The sequence below is a fragment of the Gopherus flavomarginatus genome, chromosome 3 (assembly GCF_025201925.1).
Source record: "Gopherus flavomarginatus isolate rGopFla2 chromosome 3, rGopFla2.mat.asm, whole genome shotgun sequence".
Lineage (NCBI taxonomy): Eukaryota > Metazoa > Chordata > Testudines > Testudinidae > Gopherus > Gopherus flavomarginatus.
Genome location: NC_066619.1, coordinates 208,484,031 through 208,510,766, shown reverse-complemented (window position 1 = coordinate 208,510,766; position 26,736 = coordinate 208,484,031).

The following is a 26,736-nucleotide window of genomic DNA, read 5'->3' as shown; positions in this document are numbered from 1 at the left end:
TCATTACCAGCAGATTTGAATTCTTAGTAGAGTTTAATTGCCTCTGACTACTGCCCAGGGATATGCTGTTGGCAATAGACTCTGGAGATCAATTTCTTAGTAACTGTCTGAACTAATTCATGGGAAGTTTGGTCAGAGTTATTTACATTGACTGGACATGTCAAGTTCTACTCATCCAGTTTGCTGACAGCTATCTTTCTTCTGGATACCCCTAATATCAAGCTTTCAAAAAATCCCACTGGGCCTTTTGCAAGCTTTCTACCATGAGCCTGTGCATATCAAACAGACAACCAATGCTGAGACTTCAGGAAAGCTTCAAGCTCCTGCTACTCTGACAACTGACAGCAGTTGCTTGGAAAATGAAAAGGCTATGTTGGGTGAAAAGCCCATTGTTCATCTGCTACTATGAGCTTGGCATTTGTTGTGGATCCTAGAGTTGTACGTTAGCAACTGTTGCCTGCTTCATTAACCTCTCCATCTGCATTGTTGTCAATACATCCCCAACTGACTTGGCAAGAATTAACGTTGCCACAGTAGAGTGGGTAAAGTTAACTGATGGGGGGGGGGGAGGCTTGTAGATAATAACCAGCATAAGCTTTTCTCTGTTGCCTGCCATTATATGTCATTTAGACCAGATGTGAATATAGTGACACAGTCCTTCTGTAATGTAAAAGGCTATTCCTTACTGCATGTGATAGTAGTGAGCCATGACAGCATAGCCTGGAACTGAAAGTTGCATGTTGGTGAGAGAGTATATCTCCTGAAGGAAGATTGTGTGTATTTTGAAGTTTGTAAGTAGGTGCAGCATGTTTAATGACATCTGCTCATTAGAAATATGCTAAAGTCTTATTTCTGAGCCCATCTCTCTCCCCATGATGCACTGACATGCATGTGATCAGGGTAGGTGTTGCTGCTAGTTCCCCCTGGTTATAACAGAGGGAATGACTGGCAGGACATTCTCTGTAAGTATCCCTGGAATCAGGAACATTTTCCCACCATGGTCCAAAGTGGTCCAAATTGTTACTTTCAGGGTATTTTGCAAGACTCATTTGTTTCATCTAGTTTCTAAAGAGCAGTAAAGGTGACAGAAACATAGGGTAATATTTTGAGGTGTTAGTATTTGGCTGTCAGCTGATGGAATGGTATCTTTTTTATTTTATTTACTTTTTTTAAATTGACAATGTGTGTGGGCACTGAGCTAGTCAGGAGTTGTCCATTGGAATGTTTTTTGGTTGAAAAATGCCAATTCAATTCACTGAAAGCACAATGTTTCATGTAAACCGGCTAATTTCAATGTGGGGTGGGGTGGGGTGGGGGAATCCAACACAAAATAATTTGATAACTTTGAAAATTTCCTCTGACTAGCTTAAACACCTTCTGTACAGCAGGGTTATCTACGCTCACTGCCTTTTAAGGGCTTGGTGGATCAGATGTTCATTCTGACCTACAGAACCATCAGCACATCTCCTAAATTCTGACAATAAATAAGCAAGCTCACAAAAAAAAAGTCAGGATTTGTTCAAACTGCAGCACAGGAAGTCTTGTATGGAAATTAATTCTGGCAAAATACACTTCTTTCAATTGTATCTATTTAACACCCTCCCCCCAAAAAACAACAACAACAAAAAAACACAACAGTGGTCTAGAAGGTGATGTTGGTGACTTTAATGATGACTATTTCAGTACCATAACACACTTACAGCATCTTAAACAATAAAAAACAAACCACCTTTTGGTAACATATGCCATCCACATAACAAAAGGCCTGTAAGTGCCTCAGCTTTTTTAGGGCAGTTCATCTATTCACTTCCTATACTTGTGTGTGTGTGTGTGTGTGTGTGTGTGTGTGTGTGTGTGTGTGTGTGTGTGTGTGTGTGTGTGTGTGTGTGTGTGTGTGTGTGTGTGTGTGTGTGTGTGTGGCGGGACGGAGGGGACGAGAATCATGAAATACTATTTGCAAAGATCATAACATCTGATCTAACAATAAATAGGTCTTAGTAATCATCCTTTGCTACTTTGAGCTGAAAGTAGCAAAGGATGATTACTAAGTCTGTGTCAAGCTGTCTGGAATAGCTCACAAATGCAGGTGCCAGTCTCAGGGCAGACTGTTACAAACTGGGGCACAAACTGCAAACCAACCATGTAACAAGTATGAGTTCCTCAAACACTAACATCCTTAATATGGAATCATGGACAGTCCCCTTGGGCACTCCAGTTGATCTTGCCATTCAGGCAAGTTTGCCTTTGTGATAGATCATCTCTTACACCAAAAATCACAATAATAGGTTACCTCCAGTCCCAAAGGACCACTCACTTACCCCAGGTCAATTGCACTTTAGGTCCTACACCAAAGACCATGTTTGAGTCAAACCTGTAATAAACTAAAGATTTACTAACTAACAAATGTTATTTACAAGGCTAAAGAAAGTAAATGTACACACAAATGAGTTAGTCTTAAGTATCAGAGGGGTAGCTGTGTCAGTCTGGATCTGTAAAAGCAGAGTTAGTCTTAGGTTCCAAAAAGGTAATAGAAACTCCTGTACTATTCAAACTCTATATGTCCTCTAGGGCAACTCAGGTTAAGCAGCTGAGGACCCCTAGCTTATGCTTAAAAATCTTGTTGTCATAGAAAACATTACTGCAATTACAGAACAAACGCTTAAATATTTACCTTTATAATATGGGATACAGATATTAACTGAGTTTAATGCATGCAGCAACTCACAAGCATTTCATAAAGTTCAAACACTAAAGCCATCTGTCTAAATCTAACAAATATTTTACCAATACCAACACACATGAGTCAGACTGGGGTCCAGCTATGCATTTGTCAGTTTTCACTGAGGCCTATGGCCCTTAGAATGAGCTGGCACCTGGTCTGCCAGCATCAGTTAGTATAGTAGTTTAATTTATCCTACTTTTCTAACACGGTGCTGCTTGATATCTCTGGTTTATCTGGGTCTACAGTTCACCATGAGTCCATCTACCTTCTACATATGGATTTATTAAAGCTTGAACAGACTTAGAGGCTAGAAGTACTTTAATTCACTACTCTTTCATTTGCCTCTTCGTAGTGTAGCTCCCCTTTCAATGTTTTAAAAGTAAACTTTTCAGGCTTTCAATTATATACCAAACTATGCTTGCATATAGACTACTGTTATGAGGTCTAGATTCTTTGGCACTAACACATTGGCCAAGATTCAGCACCCCACTCAAACTCCATTAGAGGCACTGGAGGCAGAAGCTCCAGGGAGCCCTGCCCCATTGCTGCTAGTCTGTGGCATAAATCATAGTTGCTGAGAAGCTGCTCTATCCGGCCTCTCATCCCTCCCTGACACTGTCACTCCTCCTAAATTGGGGAAGAGGGTGCAGCTGACACAAAAGATATCTATATCACTTCCACCAGCTTTCCTTTAGTTGAGAACCTTGCTGCACAAGAGGGATTTTTCATTGAGCAGCATAGTGATTGTTTCAGTGTGAGCTTTACATGAATGAAGACAAACATGTTTGCGGGATTGAGGACCTGCTGTAATTATGGGACCTAAAAGCTTAATTTTAAGTTGAATTGTAGAAATTGTGTAAAACTTCATAAAATGTGTCAAACCTACAACAAATGTTAATAGAAAAAAGTATAAAAGGGACACAAACTAAATTAGTCCAAAGTCTATTAATATAATTTAAGTACTAACATTAAACTCGGGCTTAGTAAAAACATATGGAATGGAAAATTAGTAAACCAAAATTGGTGTTAAATATTAACCCTAACTGACCTACAGAATGAGGGGATCGGTTATTTCACCCACCACTCCCTTTTTATGTCCTTAAAGGAAGATAGTTTTGGAGATGAGAACAGGAAGGAAGAACAGATGGAGGCTACTAGAGTGAGCTTCACCATTATGGCCAGCACCTTGGGCCTTCATCTCGCTAATCCTCAAATCTGGTTGGACCAGAGAGAGGGACCCAATTAACACTGCCAATTCGACTGGCTCCAGCTGAATCTCAAACACCACCTGAAATGAAACTGGATCAGACCTTAACAGCTCCAGCTCACCTCAACTTTTTTTTTTTTAAACCAGAAGGAAATTTTATTATCATCATTAGTAACATTTAAGAGACTCATACAAGGATATTTTTCCCTACTGAAACTCTCTCCAGATAAAGGAGAAGGGAGAATAAAAGCCTCACTTAATGCTTTACCTTTTAACTGTTTTTCCTTTTTTGTATCTTTCATAAGTTAAAGAATGTGTCATACCACTTAGGCTAAAGTCTCTAAATACCAAATCTTGTTTAACATTAAACAAGATGTTGTATTAACTTTGGGCACCATGTTGGGCTGCTAAAAATGTTATAATAATTTAGACTGAATAAATGAGCCAATGTGTAATATATACTCAGAAGCTGGCACCTTAGCAAACAAGCAAATTTTTTCAAAGTTAGTTTAAAAGAAGCTTGTTTTAAAAATCTTTAATATAGTAAACTATTTAAAATAAGCATGCAAAGCAAATTAATATTGTTTCCTCTTAAAAAAATTTTAACTGGTTGAGTGATTATGCAAAAGAAAATTAGACTCTCTCAAAGTCTTTCCCTTTGAAATTAAAATAGTCACTTATTTGTGTTAACTTTTCTGTGATGAAAAGGAAAGTGTTCATTTTACTCTGTTTTGATATGTGAAGGGTATTCATTTTATCCTGTTTTTGACAGAGATAAGGTGGAGGAGAGACAGGAGAGAAAAAGCTATATTTAAACCATTTGGTGGTCCCACACTGGACCATTGGTTAGTTAGGAGTGGATGCTTTGGACTGCAAGCTGAATAGAACACCTGCTGCTTTAATTCTGGTTCACATTTTGGTCAGGGATGCTATTTGATTGGATTGTTTCTTTTTAGACAAGGCAGCCTTGGATGAATTCAGTATAGCTGATCTCAGGATTTGATGAAAAGCTTAGAGAATGAGAGGATAGAAGAAAAGGTGTGGGGTGGTGGGGGGAAGAAAGCAGCACCGCAAGGGGAACAGTAAAGGATTTTACATGCCTCTGCCCACTGATGGGCTCAGGACTGGATGTCATGATGACTTTCATCTGAGGAAGCTGAGATGATTGCAGTGCTTGGAGACTGGGGAAGAGGACTTATTTTCAAACTCTCTTCAGAAATTACTTCACCCACCTTGTGTCTCTCATGCTGGGGCCAACACAGCTACAATAATGCAAACAAATTTAAAATAAATGGCTTTTCATTGTTTAGACTTAGTAAGTTACTGATAAAAGAACAGGAGTACTTGTGGCACCTTAGAGACTAACAAATTTATTTGGGCATAAGCTTTCATGGGCTACATCCCACTTCATCGGATTCATGTATATATCCTGGGCAGGGCTGGCTTTACGAAAGACAGGGCTTGATCTGAATACCCGGCTGCGGTCCAGGGGTTCTGCGGCACTTTGGCGGCGGCGGGGTCTACTCCGGGTCTTCCTCAGCACCGAAGAATCCCTTGCCAGCGAAATGCCACCAAAGACCCTCGGAGCGGCCCCCCACCGCTGAAATGCTGCCGAACCTCCGTACCGCCGTCGGATAAGTGTATTTAAAAAAAAAATAGGCACCTAAGGCATGGGGCCTGATTCCGGGGAATCAGGTGAATCAGCATAAAGCTGGCCCTGTCCTTGGGGGCAACAGTTTTAGGAAGAAATCACTGGAGATAAAGAGAGTTGTAAACCTTGAAAAGCGGCCATTTATTGCTACACTCTGAACTAACCCAAAACCAGCCAAAACTGGCTGGGCTATCTCCTAATAATTTAACTCAGTTGCCATAGCAACATAAGATTCTATTAACACGACCACCAAATACATAACAATGTACATTTGTGTCAAGAAAATGTTTGATCATATACATATGTTCATTTGCTTGCTGCGTCTCCTGCTGTTTAAGGGTATACTCTGTGTGCGAGTAATGTAATAGGAGAATTACTGAGTTTTTTTTTCCTTAATCAACAGCCACCTTAGAGCAGTAAATGTAATGTAAAACAAGCAATCTCAACCTGAGAACTGTCAGTATAGATTAAGTGCGAGTCAAAAGATAAATTTGGCATTTCCACAGAATCCACACCTTGTTGCTGATTTAATGAAAGTATATACTCTTGAAACTGTAACATGATCCATACCCCTCTCATGGCTTCCAATATGCGGAATATGTCTCCAAACTTTCTTTATTTTGAAAGAAAGCAGGTATTATCCTTATAAAAAGCATGCAGGATCTTAGGGGAAAAGGCAATACGCTGCATTTATTGAGAATACAGCAGTTAGCATATGATTTTCAGTCTTGCGCACACACACACCATGCACACAGTCCCACCAGTTGATGTTTATAGTTACCATTCCAGAGTCTGGATCAATCTAGTGGCCAGCCAGATTGGTCGCAGAGGGGAAGCTGGGCTCTGTCAGTTGTGATCTGATACTCCGGAGTTGTGGCAAGATGAACCCAAAGTTCCATGGCAAAGCACCCTGTTCTTATAGTTCTGTTTCTCCGTTGAAGTCTATGGATTTTGCTATGTCATTTATGACTGGTTACTCCTTAATTGGTGTTATTTTTTGATGTCAACACTCCAAAGCACCTCTGAGAGAGTCATCCTGTTGTGGTTTCAATTTAATCAATTATCTTGTCATTAGGGGTGCCAGCCTCCACCATGGGTTGTCAATATGCCCTTCCTCAATTATAAATGTGTGTTGATGGTTCTCTTCACGCCTTCCTTGACTATTTGACTTTAACAATGACCTTCACACCTTATCTTTTCCTGATGCATACACTCCCCAGTCACACAAACAGTCTTTTACAGAGACCTTCAAAGTATACAAACAGCAGTGTTTTATGTTGAGCAAGAAAGGCATTTTAAATTAAACCTTACTAAATCTTGTGGTCAAAACAGTTCACATTGTGGCTTTCAACATTACTCTAATCTAATTAACATAGACACAAGATCCTGTCTTTTACTCACTAAACCTTAAAACAAAGAAATGACTAGAAGGCCTAATTTATAATGCATATAGGAAACAAGATCCATCTTTTATAATACCACTTATGCTAAAATAGAGGGTGACCATAATCAGCTGTAAGGATTGTTCTGGTCTGTCCCTGCCTTAACATTAGTACAGACACCACAAGTCTGTCAGACACGTTTCTATCAATGTCCCAGAGAGTCATTCCTTTCTGTTATTCAAAAAGGAGCTGGCAGGATGATCAAATCATGCATTAATATGTTTCATACATACTACATTATTATAAGTCAATCATTATAACCTGTAATACAAATATAAAATCCTACTCCTACACAGGCACATGTCAGCTTTCCTTTTTCGCCTGGTACTACAGACCTTTATTTCAAAGTGGTAATCACTGTATGCTACAATAGGATTTTTGGAGTGGGCTCTCTTTCATTTCTAGTAATCTTAGATGGTCTGACATTGTCCCTTTAATATATTCCTGAACAGAACAGTACTATCTCTATACTATTTGCCTGTTTACTTAGAATATTAAAGTGTGCTTGTGCTGGTTGAACTAGTTTTAGGTTACAGGGAGAAAAAAATCTTGCCTGAATTCTTCTCTCTTACTCCAACATGAATCTGGAGTAACTGCAGGGACTTAAGTCAAGTTACTGTGGATTTGCACTAATAAAACTGAGCAAACTTTGACCCTTCATATACACTTAATTTTATTAGGCCATAATGCAGCAAAGTTAAAATTGCAAAACATTTCTTCTTTAGAGTAATATTGTTCATACAGACTTCTTCAAGAATATAACATGTTTGTTCCCTCTTGCAAGCTTAACCTTTTGGCAATAAAAATGAGACAGAAGAAATTAAAAAGAATAAATGCAAAGATAATGTACTACCTACAGGGTAGCATTTGTAAGGTTAATTTCACATTCTCTTTTTTCCCTCCAGATCTTATAAATGAAGAAATCAGAACCTTTTATAAATTAAATATAACCAGAGTCTGATCATAGATGTGTATTCTCACAGCTTTGGGTAGTTGAAGTAATCACTTATTAAGAAAAAAGAATGACATACCATCAATTTCTAATGTGTTACGTAAACAAGAATCTAAATATTCTTCATGCTTTTGCTAAGCCATGTGTTGTTTCTATCTGGTTATGTTTACTATTAACATCTGGATGGAGATGGGTCACAACCTGCTGGGTACTCCTGGGGGAAAAACACATTGTTTTCTTGATAATGGGAGATTAAAGATGAAAATGATAAATCTACAGACTTTCTATAGTATTTAAGAGCCTTCTTAAAGAAATATCACCTGCTTAAACCCTTGTCAAGGCTTTTTTAAATTCAAGATGCAATGCTAACCTAATTAATAAAAGCCCTTTAACCCATTACCCTCCACAAAAATCTCATAACATAATTTTTAGGACCACATTTTTAAAAGGTTTTTAAATTTTTAAACTTTAGTGCACACACAAAATACATGGATTTAGCTATGCAGCTGCACGTACAAGTGCACCATAAATTCATAGATACATTTTGAAGTCTCTGAGTGTTAGGCACCTAAATATCTATTTTGCACAAGTAGTTAACTTACATACAAAATATAGAATCTGAGGGCTCAATTCTCATTTTCAGTAAAGTCCATTTACATCACTCTGGCAGTCTAGAAGGGCCTTAAAGTAAATGTAAATGTTGAGTGTTTTTTTGATATAAGAGATCAAATGCTTCAATTAACAAGAGGAGGGAAGGATTGCCTCAAGGAGAGCCATGAGAGAAACTGATGCTTCCAACTTCCTTAGTAAGCTCAAGTTATCATTCCCACTAGCTTGCTTTGCACAAAGCAATATACCATTACTGCTCCATGAATGGTAAACAAGTAGCAAGAGTGGGTCCCCATTCTCTGGGGACATACATCCACTCAGATTTAGCAGCATTGTCTGAAGTGATACTGTCCCATAGTGCTATGTTGTACTGAATTACCAAAACATGACATCTAACATGCTCTATTTATTTAAACCAATATTTGATAGAAATAATGTGAGTTTTACTTTGAAAATTAATGGCCTAAGCGATGCTTCTCTGATAGCAGTGAGTATTAAGGCACAAGGAGTCTTAATCCTTTTTGGTGCACTTGCATGGAGGACAGGTACAACCTACTGGCCACATGGGACACATCTGGCTAAGGTCAGGGCAAGAACTTGGGCCTATGATCTTAAATGACAGCACTGCAAGAGTTTCAGCTCCCTGTCTGTAAAAGGTATGAGGAGGGAATCCATTCACCACACTTCTTCAGGCTACTATTGAGTTAGTGTGTGATTCAAAGGCAGTATCCTCCTTTTCCCCAGCATGGCTCAAGCTTATATTAGCAGGAAGTTTAAAGTTGGGGGAAGACCAACAAATCATTCTAGTTTATTTTAAACTGTGCCTCCCTCCCACTCCCCTTAAGCTGTTAAATACATCTGGAGATCCTGTATATTTATATTGGACAGATTTTATCTTTGTTTAAATATACTGAAACTATGAAGAAATGAGTCTGAACTCAAAGTATTTTTTCTATAAATGTGAAGGGAACTAGATAAGGACTTTCATAAAGGAAAGCGATCTGTCCAAAAACCAAAGACACTCATCTGAAAAACAAGTTGTCTTAATAGGCAAGTAAACAAGACATTTAACATTTTTATTTAAAAGGAAGCGCTACTGGCAACAAACCAGTGACAGAAAAATTAAGTTAGATAGTGACTAAATTAGGGCTAGGTCTACACTTGGAGTTGGCTAGCTCTGAGCTTGTTGTCTAAAGTATAGCGAATTACTTGACTGCACTTGTGGTTCAGTACTAAAAATGTTACAGACCAAATAGCCAAATTTAGCCAATTTATTGTCTAAAGACAACAGTACAATTCAGAAAAAAAAAAACCCAAAACCACATTATCTATCTTTCTGGGAGGTGGTTCTTGCACGCTACATGGAAGGTATGCTCCATATATGCATGAAAAACCAGTCATATTTATAGTGTAATAGTTTTGAGTTAAAAGCACTTTGTGCCACCCAAGACTAAAATTCACCATTTTTTTTAAACTAGCTTTTCTTGTACTATGGTGTGCCCTTATCTAATTTTGAATCCCACATTCCAAGTTCCTTACCTGTAGCAGGACATAGAATGAATCTCCTGCTTTAGACAGATTTCATATTTGCCAGTTACAAAGCTGAATTCTGTATTGCAAAGTGCAGGGCCGGCTCCAGGCCACAGCGCGCCAAGCGCATGCTTGGGGCGGCACGCCGCGGGGGGCACTCTGCCGGTTCCTGCGAGGGCGGCAGGCAGCTCCGGTGGAGCTCCCGCAGGCGTGCCTGTGGAGGGTCCGCTGGTCCCGCGGCTCCGATGGAGCATCCGCAGGCACGGCTGCGGGAGATCCACCGGAGCCGCGGGACCACCAGATCCCCTGCAGGGAAGCCTGCGGGAGGTCCACCAGAGCCGTGGCACCGGCGAGCTGCAGAGCGCCCCCCGCGGCGTGCTGCCGTGCTTGGGGTGGTGAAATTGCTAGAGCCGGCCCTGGCAAAGTGATGTGGGAAGACTTGGCAAAGGTAAATAGAGTTATGGGAACATAAATATGCAAGTCAGTTAGTATAACTATCTAGCACTCATATTTCATATAATATATGCAATTAGCACATTATCATATCTGTGTGTGAGTATATAAAACATGTATAACTAGCTAAAAATAGTGTAACTGTGGTGGCAACAGCTTGGGATGACACCAAGTAGAAACCCACCCGGACCCTCTGGTTATGTACTTGGACCAGCTATGCTGCCACTTGCTGCTACCATGGCTAACTAGTTTGAGCTAGTGCATTAAAAAAATCAGAGTTGGCGCATGTCTACTTGAGCTGGGAATCTCACCCCCAAATCCAAATGCAGTAAGGTGGGTCCTCAGTACAAAGAACTTCAAGTGTTTTTCAGCATTGATGCAGCTGTATTAGGGATACCAAAGGTATAAGATATGGTGCTGTTCAGGCATAGGTTTTTTCCCCCCATGTGATATCTAATCCTAGGCTAAGAATATCTAGTGCTGCTCTTATAGTCCTTTTAAGCAGTTAATTGTAACTTCCCCCTACTCTCTAAAGTTGAATGTTTCAAGCTATTTCCTTTCTCAATGCAAATATGAGAGAGGCAGGCTCTGAGAATAGCAGAGGATAACCTTTGTCTACCCTCTTGAACCACATGGTCAAAGCACACCCCTGAGAGAATAAAGACCCCCTGCAATCTCTGGAGGTGTGGATTAGGGCACAGAGCTTTTGCATTTTAATAGAGCCTTCTGATCCTGAAGACTTGATCCTGCTTATACTGAAGTCAATTGGACTTTGACCATTTATTTTCAGAGGAAACAGGATGAGGCTCTGACTGTTCAAAGAGACAGTTTTTTTTTTTTAATCTGCTTGATATAAGGACAGACAGTTTGGCATATATGAGACTTTCTGCAGCTTTATGAATACATATTTCTAAGGGTACTACCTTTTCTCCTGATACCTAACTTTACTCAGATTTGAAGTCAGCAGGTTAACAGTAACCAATAAAAATAGAAAGTATCAGACAGGTAGCTGTGTTAGTCCGCATCCACAGAAACAAGGAATCTGGTGGCACCTTAAAAACTAACAGATTTGTTTGAGCATAAGCTTTCATGGGTAAAAAACAACTTCTTCAGATGCATGGAGTGAAAATTACAACGCAGGCATAAATATATACTGGCACATGAAGAGAAGGGAGTTACCTCACAAGTGGAGAACCAGTGTTGACAAGGCCAATTCAGTCAGGGTGGATGTGGTCCACTCCCAATAACTGAGGAGGAGGTGTCAGTACTAAGAGAGGGAAAATTGCTTTTGTAGTGAACCAGCCAGCCACTCCCAGTCCCTATTCAAACCCAAATTAATGGTGTTAAGTTTGCAAGTAAAGAGAAACTGCAGAGTTACAATTTGAAGTCTATTTTTGAAGTGTTTATGTTGAAGGATGGCTACTTTTAAATCTGTTATTGAATGTCCAGGGAGACTGAAGTGTTCTCCTACTGGCTTTTGTAGGTTACCATTCCTAATGTCTGATTTGTGTCCATTTATTCTTTTACATAGAGACTGTCCAGTTTGACCAATGTACATGGCAGAGGGGCATTGCTGGCACATGATGGCATATATCACATTGGTAGATGTGCAGGTGAATGAGCTCCTGATGATGTGGCTGAGGTGGTTGGGTCCTCAGATGGTGTCGCTAGAGTAGATATGGGGACAGAGTAGGCAAGGGGTTTGTTATAGGGATTTGTTCCTGGGTTAGTGTTGGGAGGGAGTTACCTTACAAGTAACCCTTACCTTCATGTGCCAGTATATATATTTATGCCTGTATCTGTAATTTTCACTCCATGCATCTGAAGAAGTGGGTTTTTTTACCCACGAAAGCTTATGTCCAAATAAATCTGTTAGTGTTTATGGTGCCACCATTGTAAAAATAGAAAGTTACTACACTTTGTATTTCTATTTTTATGTCAGTTTCTCTCCTAACATGGAAATAGACTACTTCAGTTATAATATTCCCGATTCTTGAAATACTGTTAAGACAAGAGATCACTACTCAGGACTTCTTACCTGAAGAAGAGTTTGCTAGAGTGCCTAATCAGTCCTTTCTAGAATAAAATTACAAATATTTTGGAACACCCAGTTTCAGCACAATTGTTAGCTGTTATAACATGATTATTTCTGTGCAGATGAGGCAAAACTAAAACCATAAGGGAAATATGCTATAGCCTTAAAATTTAGTCCAGTTCTCATTTAATCATTTCTGTACAGATACACCAGACTATATTTTAACATGTTTGGGGAATAGTCATGTTAAAATTCAGTGTCTTGCCCCCACTACCATTATAATACAGAAATAATTGTAGTATAGACATGTACCATATTAGGGTCAGGGTATTCTAGGTATTCCTACAATGCCCTACTAGGTATTCTGTGCAGTAGCAGACAATAAAATGTCATGCAGATAATGGGATGAGCAATGAAAAACTTAAGTAAATATAAAATACTTGGTTTATACACCACAGAAACTGTTATAAGGTTGCCTATGCCTTGCTTAAAAGAGTATTAGTGGCATTTTGTAGGTGGAACAAAATATAAACAAGTTTATTGAAAAATCTCATATTTATTATTTTGTGTGAGTATAAGTGTAATTGTAATGTACATTGATAATCCTGGAGCATGAAGTCCTCGTTTACACCACAGAACAGAGCCATAGAGCATAAGGAGCAGCAGTGCAAACTTTCCTACAGTACCCAACTAGAATACCTAGTAGGGCATTGTAGGAATACCTAGAATACCCTGACCTGGAAGCTGGGGACCTAGATTGTTTTCCAACACAGTTAGTCTTTGGCTTCTCTGACTGTCACTAAGAATGCCAATTAGTGCCTTTATTGTGGATTTTGTGACATGGACACATGCCTACCAGGAATCAGAGTCAGAATACCAGATTTATTTCCTGTAAGACTCCAAACAAGGCAACAGATGGAAAAAGCTTTTGGACAATCCTGATCTGGTCTCCATTTGAGTCTGCATCCTGGTGAATTGATCCCTATCTTATTTGGAACGTAGCCACCATGTAGTCCCTGGGCCAGAATAAGAGTAGTTATGGTCCTGAAAACAGATGTTCTCATTACTGCACTGAAAGCTATCCTATATTTTCAGTGTGCAGGACTTTCACTTAATCTAAACCAGTTTTCTGCAAAAGAAGAAAAAAATCACCCCCTAAACCAACATAGTTGTGAGATCAAAACCCGCTCTGTAGACCCATTATTCCAGCGAATCAGATGATGTAGACACAGGTTACAGTAGCAAAGAAGTCTCTTGTCCACAAAGCTTAGGCTATACTTGAAACTTTTGCCAGTATAGTAATGGCAGTTTGGGTTATTTTTTTAAAATATTTTTTATGGACACTTTTATAGCAGCAAAACTAGTGTCCTAGTGTAGATGCATTTACACCACAAAAAAGTGCGTGTGATGGTATAACTCACTTCATCTGGGGAACTGGTGTAGCTATACCAGCCAAACATTAACTTGGCTGCTATAAAATCATGTCCACTAGAAGGGATTGCCAGTAGAGCTGTACATACCAACCCTATCTTATGTAGACCAGGTCTAAGTCTCCCTGAGAGTTTCTCTCCTGTTACATACTGCATCTGTGCTGAAAACAGAATGAGCATATATTTTGGCACAAATGCATAGTATTTAGAAATTTAAAAAATGCAGGCCACAGAATACAAAGCTCCAAACTCTACATACAACAGCTCTTCCATAGCGAGTTCTATTTCAAAAAAATACAGTACATTTAAGAAAAAAGCAGTAAAACATGTACAGAAATAATCCTGCTCAATAAGGAACAACGTGGGAAGAGCACACATCTAGCTACATGTCTGACAGTCTCCACACTGCAAACTATAACAGATTAACAGAAATGTACCAGATTTGCTAGTACAAGACTGCATTTGCGGCTTCATCGTAACATGATATGCCAGATGTATAAAATATTACAGTACAATGATCTCATACTCTGAGATATTGGTTACCAGACTACCTCTAAGCAGGATACCATGACTGGATTAGTCATTTTAGACCTCTACAGACAGTGTTTACATGTTAAGACTCATGACCCACTGCATATCACCGGTTCTACACAAATGCTGCAAAAAAAAGCACATACAGTGGTCACTTAAAATCAGCTTTTCAGTTTGCCTTAAGTTCTTCTGAGGTTTCCTCAGCTGGAGGAACAGAGCATGCTGAGTGTATTCTTGTCATTATTACCCTGACTTATTTACAGCAGGGGATGAGTTGAATGGGGTTTGGGAGAGTGAAAATAATGGAAGCGGGGGTGAGGGGGAATGGAGAGAATTTGTTAGAGGAGAAGGGTGGTCACTCTGTTCCCCAAAATCACATCAGCTAAGAAGAGGTCATAACTCACTGCAGGGAGACAACTCCTAAATCCTGTCCAATCAAGTAAGGTGTGTGTGTGTGTGTGTGTGTGTGTGTGTGTGTGTGTGTGTGTGTGTGTGTGTGTGTGTGTGTGTGTGTGTGTGTTCAAACTACTCTTTCCCTTCAGCTTGAGGCAATATACTACTATTTCAGAAACTAATTTATTACTCCTGGGTAATATTTCACTACTGCTGGACTCTGAGCCAGCCCATATTTGTGAGGAATGAAATGACAATTTAGTATCTATGCTACACACAAACAAAAGATACAATTCATGATGTTGAATTGTGTGTTGGAATTAACATTGTTTTCTAGTTCGGTTTACAGTACATAAGTTTATTTTTTACTTTTATTTACAACTGAGTGATATTACACCTTTGCTATTCTTTGTAACAGTTTATGATCATATAATTTGAAGCTGATGTTATTTCTTTTAAATGTTGACTCTCATAACCAGCACTCATTAGTAGGAATACCTTCTATAGTACAAGAGTGTCATCTAGTGAGTGGTCTGGGTGAGAAACACACAACTGAATGGCCATATGGCATCAGATCCTCAAAGTATGTAGTATGTTGTTAATGGCAACACCCAGGCATTTTAAAAAAAAAAAAATTTATCATCACTTTGCTCTAAAATAAAAACACAACTGTTTGACAAATCTGCCATTAAAGAGAAAAAACAGAAGGTGAACTTTAATAAGTGATTCAGAGTTTAAAGGTTTCAGAGTAGCAGCCGTGTAGTCTGTATCTGCAAAAAGAACAGGAGTACTTGTGGCACCTTAGAGACTAACAAATTTATTTCAGCATGAGCTTTCGTGAGCTACAGCTTGGATTTTAAAGGGTAGTTACTTAATTTTTAAAGCAATATGATTTATTTCAACTATAATCCAGAATTTCCAAACTCTGATGGGATCCTACTCACCAGAGTGGAGCCTCCTGCTGGCAGACTCAGGGATTAGCTCTGTCAGCTAGAGCAGCCTCTTCTGCTGACCCATCTCAGCCCAGGAACTCCAGCCTCCTTTTCGTGACTTGGCCCTCTGACTGTGCCGCCATCTGTGTTTCTCCCTTCCCCCGGGAAGGGAGAAATCTCTGTTCAAATCCTGCCACTTCCTCAGAGGTAAGTGGAGGTGACCCAAGCCTGCCCACTACTCCAGGTCCCAGCTCAGGGATCCTATGGATAGCAGTAGTCTTCTGCACTTCTTTAATCTCTGCGTCTCCTGTTTCCTGGTCCACTTCCCCATTACCCCAGTATCTTCTTTGCCCTTTTCTCTCGGCCTCCAGCCAAAACATTCCAGGAGGAGCACCCTCAGTCCCTACCAGCAACTGCCCTGGTCCAAGGTGCTACCTTCTTGCAGCCTGCAAGGAGTACAGTCCTCTATTTTTGGGCTCCTTGCAGTAGCTGCCTCTGCTCTGCCCTACAGCTCCCTTTTTATGTGAGCCCACTAGGCCCTGATTGGTTGTTCTGTGCAGCCTTCCTCCAATTGGCTGCTTCCTGCTCAGCCTCTCTAGGCTGCTTGAAGGACTGACCCTCCACGGCTCCTCTCTGAGACAGTGTGTGGCAGGCCCATGAGACTTCCATTAACCCCTCTTCTTCTGTATGGAGTGAACACCTCGTCACACAAACTTAGATGCCTATATCTATATTTAGGTGCCTATTTTAGAGAGACATTTTAATCTTTATTTAGAAGCTGAATTTTAAGCAACCAGGCTTAAATTTTGGCCAAGAAAAATATGGAACTGATCCAAAGCTGACTGAATTAATGGGATTAGGCCTTGCAAGAAGGGGGCAAAAAGGTAAACTAGAGAGAGGAATAAGAGTATTTCCAGAGTAGTCTTTAAAAAATGTAATATGTGAATATGTTACCATTTATAGAGCGCCTTACATTGGAGGGTCTGATATCTATGTACAAATATTAATTAGTTGAGCTTCCCAACTCTCTTGAAGTAGAACATAATTATACCTATTTTGCATATATGGAATATTTTGCCCTTGGAACCGGGCATAAATGTAAATTATATCCACTTAGTCTCATTTACAGTACTGAAGCATTGTGAAAGGGCCTTAGTGTAAGCGGGAGTCAGTACCCAAATATCTTGTCTTTGCCACACATTTGTGCATCAGCAACAAATCTGGGAACCGAATCCTGGAGCCCTTGTAGGTTCTAACCATGAGACATGAGTCCATGTAAAACTGTTAAAATGAAAACACTAGCAGCAATACTAAGGCCCTCCCCATCTTTAGGGAGGCCCAAACATTCTTAGAACTGCCCATGCAACAAAATGAACAAGAAAAATGGAAATATGATGCCCTTAGAGTATTAGGGAAGGTATTAGATTGTAAAAACATTGAATACATCCTGTAGATTTTAAAAAAGGATTAAAGACGCTTTAATTGCCTCAAATAAGCATTTAATTTAGATTTTATAAGATACGAAATGTATACTTAATGTTATATTTTTAAAAGAACACTTATTAAGCTTTATTAGACTTCTAATCTGGACAACTAAGTAAAATTTAATTATAGTAAAATTAAATTCTTAGCTGATCCATTTAAAGTGATACCCGTGCCTGTTATTATCTAGATTGTGAGGCTAGTTCATCTGCTTCACTTCAGCTGTTCTTCTATGTTCTCATTATTTGTAATCATTCCCTGGCCCTATTTCTAAGTTCCTTTCAATTACAAACTCCTCTTCCAAATGCTGTCATATTTTCTATTTCTGCTTATCTTGCCTAGCTGTTCGAAGCTGTTCCTCCTTTTCTGACACATCTGTTATCATTCTCCTTCCTTTTAGCCAATTATGCATCACTTTCTTTTTCTTTCAGTTTTGTGGAAATAAATAGCGCATGAACACGACAGCCATTAAATAACAGAAACAGGATTCAGGAAGAGATTCAGCCATGACTATCCTTTTAACTTGCCTAATCAATAATAGGAGAAGATTTAATAAAAAATACCTTGTGAAGCATGTGGAGATCTATATTGTGCAAGTCCAGAAGTTTGTGATACAGGCCAGGCAAATTATTCAGTATAAAACTTTTTTTTCTGGTCATCTGGAATGTATCAGATATTTCAGTGTTGACCACAGTCACTTAAATATTAAGACAAACTGGTAATTAGTTCCCAAGTGTGGGCCTGTGATCATTGGTTCCCAGAAGTTTTCTACACTATTGTTTGATTATCACATCAAAACTCCTTTTCTGAGTCATATGCTTTTCCTTGGCTATACATTTTCCTATCATTCTGTTGCTGTAATGATCATATTTCTGTTAAGTTTAGGTTGTACTTTAGCTCCTTATGTGAGACATTTTTTTCCCTAGGAGAGCTGTCAAAATCCTCTAATCATTAAGCATGCTAGTCAGTATTTTGGTAGCATAATAAAAATCATATTCTACTTTTCACTTAATAGATGGTTCCCAATCTGCCAGCATTTGAAGTCAGAATTATTCTACATTAGGTCAAGTGATTATGACTCTTCATTCTTTTCATGCGTTATTCATTAAGGGGATTATATATATATATGCGGTAAGGACATCCATTTGAAAAGGACTACACTTTCCGTACATGGGATCCCAGATGGAGGAATGCAGACATCCAGTATTTTATGCAGACTTTCCCCATCTGTTTTCTTCCTGGGAATAATACAGAGACATTATGCTCTCATCACTGTTCTGCTATGGGAGTTCAGTAACTTTAATCAATAATACGAAGATAATCCTAGCCCTGGATGTCGAAGTGCCCAGACTGCCTTGGTATAAACTTAAAAGAAAAAACTACTGAATTATTTTTTGCCCTGGTAGAATGAACATTTGTGGACATGGAGAATGTTATGTTTTTGTTTGGAGAATAAAAAAAAAAACCAAAAAACTATAAATTAGAAGGCAAGGCTTTTGACCTATTTAACCATGCTAGGGAACCAAATAAAACTCCCAAAACAGTTTATATGGAACTAAATTGATAAGAGATTGGTTCCCTTGATAACCACTGAGCTCACAGAAAGAAAAGGAGGGAAGGATAAGTCTGAGTTCAGGGATTTCCTAATCTTGTGTGGTCTGGGATGCAGTTGTTAGGGTACCTTTTAAATGCTCTAGAATTAGAGCAGTGAACACCCTGCAGCATATCACTATACCAACAATGACCCATCGACCACTCAGAGAGAAACAGTCTCAGGCCACCCTGAAGATATCTGGAGGGAGGAAGCATGCCACTAGGCCCCGAAGATAGGCCATTACCATAAGAAATGTACAGAGCACAGAAGACTTAAGAGCATGTTTAGACTTTTCCATCTCCCTCCTTCAAGAAGATTCCAGTGGTCCCTTCAGGCCTTACAATCTATGGATCTGAAATTTGACTCAGGTTTTGTTTAAAGGATCTGTACGTTTTCTTGTTTAAATTGAACCACTTCACTCACCCCTAATTACTAGTCCAGTTTTCTTCACTGGGTTTATTCTGAGCCTCAGTGGACCCTCTTCTTTTTTCACTCCCTGTGATTTCAAGGCCATATGCTACAATGAATATTGTCTCACTGAGGAGGTTTGGATTTGGCTATCACTCAGCTGTGTTCTTGGATTAGCCATAGAAACCATAATGCTGGACAACAATGTAAGCTGCTCATGCAAGGCTGAATTCATTGCCTCCACACCATATTGAGCTTGCACCAGCAAAAGGACAATCTTAATTTTAAAATCTGATAGTCTGTATATTCGCATAGAGCACTAAGGTTAGATCATGAGACCAGCCATTATATCATCAGTGAGCTCCCTTTTATTGTCATTGAACCCTATATAGTAATAACACTAATACATATACACCACTACCTCGATATAACGCCACCCAATATAACACGAATTTGGATATAACGCGGTAAAGCAGTGCTCCGGGGTGGGGGGCTGCGCTCTCCGGTGAATCAAAGCAAGTTCAATATAACACAGTTTCACCTATAATGCTGTAAGATTTTTTGGCTCCCAAGGACAGCGTTATATCAAGGTAGAATTGTATTTTCATTTCATCACACTTGATTGTTCAAATTTAATTGCATGAAGTGAAGTTCATGTGCAATTAAATCTTCACATCTCTTTAGAGCTAATTCAGATCCCCAGTTTTGACTTCAGATCAAATCAAGTCAAACTTATACCAAAGGGAGGCTTTCTGTACCCTTACCTCCATTGTTCCTGAAGAGGGAAAAAAAACTATGCACATTCATCCCTGCTTTGGAAGCCAAAAGTTCCTATAATAATGCAAACATGCATTAGAACTAATTGAAGAAAAAGTCCAGAAACTGATACAAAGGAGTGTAAAATCAATAAGCCAGACACAGAAATCAAGTAAATAGAAGTATTCACTGCATTAAATACAAACAATCCACTCATTCAAAATGTCAAATCTAAAGGAGCCCTTGCCCACAGTTGACAACCATGTAACAGTATCTTGCAATGTAAGAACTTTGCAATCTGATTTGCACACATAGTAACATGCCCTGCAGTTACCTTTCAGAATTTGAGAGGATTGTTCCTGTCATTCCTCTAAGAGGCCATCAGAGCACTCTCGACTCTTGGAAACTTCATTTTGTCTATAGCGAAGAGACAGAGAGAAAAATGTTTCCAACTCTGGCAGAGGATTTAGAGCCAAAGTCTGCCCTTTTTGTGTAATCACAACGGTGCTATGAAGGAGATGGAGAATCTAGTCTGTTGCCTCAAAGAGAGCATAACAGAAATATAAATGATTATAGCATAAGTTAGCAAGCTAATCTAATGTGAAATTTGGTACCTTCCAGTTTTTTAAATAAAAGCCAGAAAGGCTATGTTTATCAAGTGCAACTTGGTTTTCTTACTGCAGGAAAAGATACACAGGTTTGAAGAGCAGTTGAATTCCTTTCAGACTACATAACACCTCCAATCAACCACAGTGCATATGAGAAATGAGCGCATGCATTAAAAAAAATAGCTGGTTCTAGCTCAATTCATGTAAAACAGAGATGATAGTATTAGGAAGAGGGAAGCACTCCAAGGAAGTATCTAAGAAGACAGTGACCTCTTCCTCTATCAAGGATGTCTAACCTCTGATCATCAGATTATTACTTACTAACGTATAGTCTTATGATTTTACTGGATTCATCACTGCTTGTAGACAGGGATAGCAACAGGTGCTAGAAATGTGTATTTCCACCTTCAGCACACTATCCTTATTCCTCCTGGATGACGCCTCATTAACCACCATGAATTGTATTTTTGTCTCAGCCAAGTACTACAGCTCACTCTACCGAGGAATAAAGGTAAAAGAGACACGGAAACTCCATCCTGTATTCCACACAGCAGCTAGAGATGGTTGGCAAGGGGGAACATTTTTTCCCACAAAAATTCACGAAAAGTTTGTTTTTATTTTTGATTGAAAGTTTTCTAATTGAAATGTTTTCATATCGAACACTGCAGCAGCCAGCATGTTGCACAAGAAAGCTAATGTAGTGAACATCACTCCAGAGTCCTGCATGGTCTATGGATTCTACATTTGATTCTGGAAACTCATTGATGTTTGGTTTTAATCTTGAAGGTCCTTAGCTGGTCCCTTGACCATAATCTTAATTACCACCTCCTCATCCTGCTTTACATTAAGGCAAACAATTGTTCACCCTTCCTACTATTGAATTTACAAGGGTTTTCCATGGAAATTCTCCTAACAGCTCAAATATGCACCAAGACTGTATTTACTAGTTGCATTGTTCAGCTAAAAATTTATTAATCTTTTAATTCCTCCAAAATGTACATGCACACCAAATCAACAGTAAGTTAAATAAGTTCACCTTCATTTCTTAGTTCATCGTGAGGATTTATATTCTAGTAATACTGTAAATTGACTATGCCTGACTGAGCCAAGAAAGCACTTACTTCACAGAAATAAGTGATTCAAAAGTCCTTGAGCATCACTTCTACTTAAAGCACACCTTGTGCTACTGGTCCTTAAACAAGCATTGAAAGAAGGAACTTGTGTGCCAATTTCACACTTTTATACTGAATACCACATAACACATTGGCACTTTGGAGTCTTTTTGCTTTTTATTTCTTCTAGATTAGGTGACCAGTTCCTCTAGAAAATCGAACACAGATAATTACTTTGGACCCCACTTGAGAGAGTAATGTGCATAGTTGGACAACCAGTACAAAAATTGGTTATCTAACCCAAACCAACTGTTGAATGCTTTTGTGAGTAAAAAAACTCAACCATTTTCATTTGTACCCTGAAAAAAAATTTTTTGCAGCAAATTATAAGGTAATTACAGCATGTTGTGGCATTTGAGGAGACAAGTGGCTCAACCAGCCTATCAGAAAGTGCTTTGACAATGAAGGGCACATTTTAAACTTTGTCATTAATTGTGTCCACAAAACTTGCCTATTCACAAGTCAAAATGGTATGTTTACATGTTGAAACACAGGGTATGTGGCTGTAATTACCCAGGAGCCAGATGTTGAAACCATTACCTTGAATAGCACCTTCACTCACAGGTAGTCCTATATAACTTGGAGTAAGGTGTTTGTTAAATTTGAATAAGATTATCATGATTTGGCTTTATTTGGACAGTCAAATGAACATTTCTATGTGTAGATTAGGACACACTGGGCATCATACACTTCTCATCAAGTCATTGGCAAAACTCAGATGGAATTCAATGGGAGCTGGATTAATTCCATTGTTTAAACATTTGGCCATGAACATTCAGTATTATACCATGTACACAGTGCCTCATGGCCCAATGGATCAGCAGGAGTGGGACCAGGAAGACTAACTTCCCATCCTTGGAATGTACCAGGGACATTAGTTTTATCTTCTAGGATTAACAAAATTTCATTTTATTTCTGTGGCTGTTTTCTCAAAACAAGATATCATCCACATGGAAGGGGGTAAACTGAAATGAGTTTCTTACAGCCAAAGCATTAATATCTTGTGAATTGCTGAGTGAAGCAGGGATACCCTCTCCCCACTCTGTCTTTTTACTCTCAGTAATGTAATCTTTTTTTAAAAAGGCACCATTGGTCCATGAATATGCTGATGGAGAATTGTAAATCAGTTTCAGATGCTGAATGAAAATATTTCTCAACCTGACATATTTGAAAACCAACAAATAAATACTCCTACCTGACACAGTCAAATGGTGTATTCAATTTTTTTTCCCCAAGGAATTGGGAGGTCACAGAAGATCAAAGAGCAATATAATTTCTTAAAGCCTTTTGGCCAGGGCAAAAGAGTGAATGACTAACCTTTTTCTAGTCTCAAAGCATTCATTTTAGAATCTAATAAACTGTGCCAGTAAAATAAAGATTTAAGCTGGCAATTCTTCTATTTGAGGGATTTTGACCAGCATGTATAGATAAAGAAATCAATGTTCCTGAAAAGAAAATAGGGAAACCATTAGACACTGACCAAAGAAATCTTTATACTAGAGATTCAAATATCCATAAAATCTGTATGTATTCAACAGTCGGTTTGACCATAAGCAGTGAAAATGGCTTGGAAAGGTTTTAAATACTGTACACTCGGATCTGAGAAGTTTTTAAACGCCACTTAATTAAAAACATTATTTTCCTAGTTTAGACAAGGCCTAAGTGAGTCCAGTGGCCATGCAGTTCCTCTCTTGCCCTCGCTCTCTGCTCAACTACAAGCCTCTGACTGCCAGACGCTGGGACTGGACAACAGGAGATGGATCACTTGATAAATTGCCCTGTTCTGTTCATTCCCTTTGAAACACCAGGCACTGGCCTCTGTCAGAAGACATGATGCTGGGATAGATGGATCATTGGTCTGACCCAGTATGGCTGTTCTTAGGACTTGGATTAATTGTGCATGCTTGGTAGTTCCATGGGAAATGAGCAGTCTGTCAACTGCCAAGCTGCCACAAAGGCAGTCAGCACAGTGACTTGATTTCTAGCACCAGACAAGCTAAAAACCAAGAATTTGGTTAACTCTTATGAACTGTAACTCCTTAGGAAAATCAGCCAAGTGATGCTTGTATGAAAAAGTAATAGTCAAACATAGCTGAAGAAGTTGGAGAGGGAGATTTATTTTCCAATACTGACACACTTTGAAATTAGCAGAGCATTTCCAGAATGACTGATATGTCTGAAATATCAGACCTGGTTGATGTATACTGTGAATTTTTTATTTTAGTTGAGTTAGTAGTCCTTGCTGAAAATTGACTGAATATCTGGCCTTGTGATGAAACAATACCAAGAACTAGAAGGTCTATGCTTCTGGTATGAAATTGAAGTTAAACACTTTATGAAACATGAACTTATATAAATAATTATGGTGGCTTCCTAGCTGTACTTATTCCATTTTCTTAAACTAGATTCTCTTACTAATTCCACCACTGCAAAGCCAAATCAAGAGAATGACTCCAATTTTACAGTGTTGGAAATTATAGTTGATCAGAAAAAATCATCAAAATTAGTTTTTCCATTCACCTCAGAGGGAAACAAATGCTGAAATGGTGAAATTTCCTACAAAATGGAAATTCCTAGATTTAACCAGTTCTAATAGAAATAAGGGCAGATTTTGTATAATTTAATCTAAAATGACTTTTAAGGAAACAGTAGGAAAGCTTTCAGAGGAACCAAATGAAATTAAGGAAGAATTTCAAGTTCCTATTGCTGCACAGTGCATTTTAATAAGCTATAACATTTATCGATAATCTTTTTAAAAGAAAATGCGGCATGAGAAACCAATTGTAATCAGAGTGGGCAACTGACTAATGGACTGAGAGACCCATTTTTGGATTACCACAAAGTCCATGGGATTTCTCTCCCCATGAGAAATGTTGGCTTACTTAAGTTATAAGCTTTGAAGTAACAGTAAAATGTTGTTAGATCTAAATAACCAATTAATATAAACATAGACTGAAAAGGGCTATATATAATAAGAACATAAGAATGGCCATACTGGGTCAGACCATGGTCTATATAGCCCAATAGACTGTCTCTTGGCAGTGGCTGGTGCCAGATCTTCAGAGGGAATGAACAGACCAGGGCGATTGAATGATCCATCACCTATCATCCAGTCCAAGCTTCTGGCAGTTAGATTTATAAACTCCTAGAGCATGGGGGTTTCTGTCCTGACCACCGTGGCTAATAAATATTGATTGAACTATTCTCCTTGAACATATCAATTTCTTTTTTTTAGCCCAGTTCTACTCTTGACCTTCTCAACATGTCCTGGCAATAAGTTCTGCAGGTTGATTGTGCATCGTGTGAGGAAGTACTGCCTTAAGTTTTGTTTTTTAAACCTGGTGCCTATTAATTCCATTGGACAGAAAATAAAAGATATCTTCCAACCACTTCTACCCCTTGGAGCCTTCATCTAAAACCAAGTTTGGTCTAAAATTAAACTTCTGTCTCAGCTTGACATTTTTATTTTGGTGTTTAGAAATCTCACTAGATAGATTTTATTCTAAAAGATCTAATCTAAAAATAGAGTTAATTATCAAGTTATATTAATTAATAATGCTGCTTGTAGCTTTCTGTTGTGTAGAAGGCAAGAGTTTGTTTTCTAAACATCTACAGATTAAACTAGACTTTCATTTGCTGCATATGAAATTAGACTGCTCCAGGTGTCGAATATCCTAGCATATATTACAATTTATCTGCTTTACTGTTACAGAGTTGTGTAACGTCTGGGAATTGACTGATGAACTGTTCCCGCTGTCATTGCTTCAGTGAATTACTCTATAGTCCTTTGTGCCAGTTTAAAACCTCTGAGCCATGTTTGGCTGTCAGATTGTAATGATTTTACAGTTTGGATGTTATATAAGGGTATTTTAGTTTGGCTTAGCTTTGTTTTAATCTGTTCTATTTCAGAATGATAGTGTGAATAAAATGTTAAAACAGATATTTTAGGTGTGCAATCTGTCACCATCAAACTGACCCAAGCAAGAGTTGTAATTGACATTATTTGCTAAGGAAAATGCAATCTGACATTCATTACTGCATCTGAGAATACAGATGGAGTACTACTCTATCAACTCTTAATCAGTTTCTAATGCAGTTGACAAACAAATGCATATCAACTCTAGATTGATTTATGCATGCTGGTGGAGCTGAGATCTATAATAATGTTCCTTTCAGATGGAAGATGTTTCAGATGTCAGTGGCTAGAATTTGGTACAATCACTGATTTCTTAAACAAATCATGTTGTCTTAGGGCTTTGAAGACCGACAAACTGCATTCTGCAGTACTGCTAGGCAATTTTATTCTCCAGTGCTTCCTGTTTATTAAGAGCAAAAGTTCTACAATTTAAAATGCTTTTGTCTGTTTGAAATATAATACTCATATTCCCTCTTTGAAAGGATTATTACATGCTACTGGACTTTATTATCTTTCTAAACAGATGATGAAATGTGGTTCTTCAATTAAGTTCGCATTCCATTTTTTTTTCATATTCAGAATAAACAAAAGTAAAAACTCGTATGTCTATCAGCATTAAAAAGATGTCTTTGTTCTTCATGTTCAACTTTTGTTAAACATAGTTAAAAACAAGTGCCATGCATTCTAGATTAAAATAAATAAGTTTTGCTAGGCTGGCCTGGAGGTGAAAAAGGTAATAAATACAGATATGTTTTGTTAATTAAGTTCTGTGCAGGCACAGAAGAAAAACTGGTCCCAGTATTATTGTGGTTTTTGTCCATTCTATGATCAGACAAGATTTGTTCTGATAGTCATCTTCAGGAGTTTCTGGGGGAGGGGGAAAAGAGAGATGGTGTGCATGCTAAGGAGCTAA